The sequence below is a fragment of the Eurytemora carolleeae genome, unplaced genomic scaffold (genome assembly GCF_000591075.1).
Source record: "Eurytemora carolleeae unplaced genomic scaffold, Eaff_2.0 scaffold268, whole genome shotgun sequence".
Lineage (NCBI taxonomy): Eukaryota > Metazoa > Arthropoda > Copepoda > Calanoida > Temoridae > Eurytemora > Eurytemora carolleeae.
Window position 1 is genome coordinate 318,162 of NW_019396696.1, and position 5,356 is coordinate 323,517.

Sequence of the window (5,356 nt, forward strand, 5' to 3'; positions counted from 1 at the left end):
TTATAATATTGACCTTCTACAGAAATTTGCAACGGTGAATGTTAATATCGGAAAATCAAGAATTTTTCCATGTTCGTTATCTATTAATTTTCCAAAATTTAACAGTTTCTCAATTAGAAAAAGTCAATAACTTTCCATTAATGCATATAAATCCCTTTAAGTCAAAGTGAAATGTTTTGTTAAGTATTTTTGTCAGTTTAATCACTTCAATTCAATATAAATAAACAAACATACAAATGGTTTAGATTATTGTACTAAAAGAGACTGTAAGATTAATTTCAAGTGACCTTCCATTTAAAGAGGGGTATCTTTAACTGATCAAGGATTCAGAACGGTTCCCTTTAAACCTTTAACTGGTCAAGATTCAGAACTGTTCCCTTTAAACCTCTGACTGGTCAAGATTCAGAACTGTTCCCTTTAAACCTTTGACTGATCAAGGATTCAGAACGGTTCCCTTTAAACCTTTGACTGATCAAGGATTCAGAACTGTTCCCTTTAAACCTTTGACTGATCAAGGATTCAGAACGGTTCCAGTTAAACCTTTAACTGGTCAAGATTCAGAACTGTTCCCTTTAAACCTCTGACTGGTCAAGATTCAGAACTGTTCCCTTTAAACCTTTGACTGATCAAGGATTCAGAACGGTTCCCTTTAAACCTTTGACTGATCAAGGATTCAGAACTGTTCCCTTTAAACCTTTGACTGATCAAGGATTCAGAACTGTTCCCTTTAAACCTTTGACTGATCAAGGATTCAGAACGGTTCTCTTTAAACCTTTGACTGATCAAGGATATTGAACAATTCCTAATCTACTGAAACGGTTTTAATTGTTAAACACTTTGTTTGTAGCTTTTTTGTTTTTAAGAAATATCTATAGATACTTTCCATGATTCGGCAGAAAATAAAAATTTACTTTCGACTGTTTGAAAATTAAAAAAACGATATTTCAACATCGTATATTTTCAAAATTACAACGGATTTAGGATGGTCTAGATATATAAATAGATTCTAACTACCACGCGCCCAATTATTTGTTTGTTCTCAAATTCTTGTATAAAATACCCATTTTAAACGTTTCACTGAAATGGCCAGTTTTCTGCAGAATTTTGGAATTTCAACTCAACATTATTATAATAAACATAGAAACTTCTCTCAAAAAAATGGCTTAAGCGACCGAGCCTTATTTAACTTAAATAAAAGATTTATGGTGTAAACTCAATATTGCCCCCCCCCCCATACCCCTTTAATTGATAAACAGTTAAAGGTTTAAAGTGGACCGTTGTAAATTGGGCATTGCCCTCTTTGCATCGACGGTCACTTGAAATTAAGCATACAGTCCCTTTAATCAATAAATCTTTTATATTTTAACTATTGTATTCAATATGTTTTGAAATGAATGGTCGCAAAAATTAAAAGAGATGCATTTTATTACTATGATTTTTATCATTAAAATTTTGGTAGTTTGTTTATAACCTTTAAATTGACCCTCCCTTTACAAACTTGCTCTCATGGCGCCTTCCTGATGTTAATATGTTAATTTCCAATTGTCCACCGGGACATCAAGTTCAACTAATTAAAAGAATTGAGTTCCTTGAGAGAGATAACTTTAGTGGTTAACTTTACAAAGTTTTCTCAACTTTTATCTATATATCTTTCTATCTATCTATCTGCCTAATATATCTTACTATTTCCTTTATTCATTAACAATTTTTCTAGCCACAAACTCTCATATTTTGATTCTTGTATCATTCCAACCCGATGTTGTAGACCTTGAATATTTTAGCATTGAACCGTATTCGACCAATTTGACCAGTTTGACATTTTAAAGGTTTGCTTCATCAGGTTGCAAATATTTAAAGAAACTTTGAGTTTGTGGCATGCACTTAGTTCCCTTTACCTTTAAAGGGTTAACGAAACGAACGTTTTTCATAAAAGTGAAAACGATCCATCCCGGCCCTTGAGACATGCCGCTTTGTAAATTATGTCACTGAGAAAAACGTTGCAGTTGAAGTGATGGGGTTTCGTTACAGGAAGAACAATTTGCTTTTTGATTGTATTTATTAGTCTTGAATAATAAAACATTTTGGAAATTTTGACTAAAATAATGTAAACTTTGCAATTTGAGTCAAACGAAAATGAACTATAATGTTTTCGAACAAATTTGGCATATTCATTGTTAAATTACTCTTTTCATTACCATCCAATGCAAAATAATTCATCAGTATTTAATTAGGGTTTATCACTCATTAATTAGAGTTTATCACTCTTTACTTAGAGTTCATCACTCATTAATAAGGTTATATTACTCATTAATTATGATTCATCACTCATTAATAACGGGGTCATAACTCATTAATTAATGTTCATTACTCATTGAGTAGGACTCATCATTCATTAATTAGGTTAGTTACTCATTAATTAGGTTAGTTACTTATTAAATGAGATTATTCACTCATTTAGGGATTAGGATTCATCACTTATTATTTAGGGTTAATTACTCATTAAATAAGCTTTATCCCTCATTATTCAGGTTAAATTAGTTTGGTTGGACTGGGTAGATTAGTTTGGTTGGACTGTATATAGATTAGTTTGGTTGGACTGTATATAGATTAGTTTGGTTGGACTGTATATAGAGTAGTTTGGTTGGACTGTACAGATTAGTTTGGTTGGATTGGGTAGAATAGTTTGTTTGATCATATGATTATAGTTTGGTTGGACTGGGTAGATTAGTTTGGTTGGACTGTATATGATTATAGTTTGGTTGTACTGAGTAGATTAGTTTGGTTAAATTGTATATAGATTAGTTTGGTTGGACTGGGTAGATTAGTTTGGTTGGACTGGGTAGATTAGAATTTGGTTGGACCGGGTAGATTAGTTTGGTTGGACTGTATATAGAATAGTTTGGTTGGATTGGGTAGAATAGTGTGGTTGGACTGGGTAGATTAGTTTGGTTGGACTGAGTAGATTAGTTTGGTTGGACTTTATATAGATTAGTTTGGTTGGATTGGGTATTGATTATATTTGGTTTGGATAATTTGGCGGGTTAGGTGTGTATTGATGATTTGGCAAGCCAATCAAGGTTCCGTTTTTACACCAACAAAGAGAAGAACTAATTAATGTAAAAAGACGGAAAATCTAGAAACCTTAAATATCAAGAATTATAAAGTTCTAGGTTTTCATAACCTTTCATCATTTTTAGGTATAAACTGTTCTGCAATTCGCCATTTTTAATCGTTCAAATGTTCGCAGACTTCTCTGCCCAGTCTAACACAGACTGCGCATATGCTCTACCTGGATTGGCTAAGCGGGCCTATAGTGTCCCGGCACGCCATATGCTACAGTTCCATGAAAGGTTTTTCGACTGCCATCTAACGGCAACTTGTTGTATGTAAAATCCATTCAAGAGTTAAGTTTTACAATTTTTAAAGAAATACTACAAATTTTGACATGAAACATAAAATTTGTGAATTTATTTATTTTTAAAATTTTGTATTTCGTATCCAAAGGATCCTTGAATATCCCTGAATTTGCTGATTAGTCGTGAACAGCATTTGACCACAATAGAACCTGCTGTGGAAAATATCGAAGTTTCATTTGATTTCTGTTACTCTCAGTCTCTTATCTCTGTTTCTTAGTATAAATAACGCGTTTTCAAAAATACTAAATGCCAATATTTTTTTCCGGACAACTTTTTGTTTATTTTTCATAAACCTTTTCTTGGGCCATGTGAGTTGCCACCAAAAATTTGGACCTGATCGTTTGACGTTTATTGGATACAAACCCAGACATGGATAGACAATTACCAAATATACAGATAAATATTATTTACAGAAACTATTGTAATTCTTTATCTTTGAATGCAAGCTGCAATATTTTACAATTTTGTTAAATATACTCTGGGAGTATCAGAACATAAACATTTTCAAATAATTATTTTTAAACCAAATAAACATAAAATATTCGAAAAATTAGGAATTCTTGTTCGAGAAATATGTGACGTAATTTGCTAAATTATCGACACAAAATTTTATAGAAAAAAATGTTTACGTTGTCGTCAAAAAGATTTGATGAGTACCGTTGTGTATCCGACATGCTACCCTAAATTACATGAAATTAAGTCTACCACCATAGTTTCAGTAGAAGTAAATATTTCCATTTACTGATAGCGCCGATTGAAGGATTCATAACTCTGATTGGATAATAAGATAGATAGAAAGATAGATGTTACCGCCAAACTAATTCTATTGGCTTAGAATTATAGACATCAAACACATGACTGAACCCTGATTGGATCAGGCGCTAATGGACTCGGCATACAAGAGTGCTACATCTCTACATATAGTTCCTTTAAACAGGAATCATTATAATTTATTTTAATGGTTCATTTTTAGACAGTAAACAATAAAGTTTTTTTTGGCCGGAATGTAAACAATTATTAGGTATTCAAAATGTGAAAAATTTATATAGACTAAATAGGTCTGTGTGTGAAGATTTACTGAATTCTAATTGACAATAAATCACGCAACCTCTCTAGAGGGACATTTCCATTGGTTAATTTAGAACAGCAGACGAACTATTTTAGATTTTAGATTTTTTCAAGAATAAATTGTTTGATTTTCAACTGTTTTGCCACTGTTTGCCATTTTAGATTGTTATATTTTCTTCCTTGAAATAGAACTCTATTTTTTCTCGTATTTGCGGGAGACATTTTATCCTAGAAAAGTTTGCTACGCACGTACACGACAACAATTGTAATCTCCACAATTATTTTTCAGGTACAATAAAATAAGCGTACATTGGTTGGGACATATAACACTATGGAATAAGAATACAGCTATACAATAAACTATATAGAACTTTAGATAGTCAAATCATTTAATCAGTTAAACTGCAGTAACAAGCCATACAATTTTTATGTATATTTTTATTCATTAACTAATACTTATAATTTTAACTTGTATCCAGCTGTTTTACCTTCCTGTGCCAAATAAACTTTAATAATAATAAAATAACATCAAAGAAAGCGGAGTATCGTTAATCTTGAACACTTGAACTCGATATCCAATGTGGACACTTTTAGGAATAATTCGCCTGTTACCACCACAGGATATCAAATAGGAATTAAATTAATCCGTAGGTGTGCATCAGATGGAGATTAAATGTTTGATCTTGAGATTCACAACACAACAGTTCTGACTTATTGGTAAATCTCTGTTTACTGCCATAAGGGTTACGAAAATGCCTTCTTCCCATGCCACAGTTTTATGAACCCGACTGTATACATTAAATAAATCCTTTAAACATTCTATGAACTAACTTTAGAACTTATTTATCGACCAGTGGGGAGCGGGAAGTGGG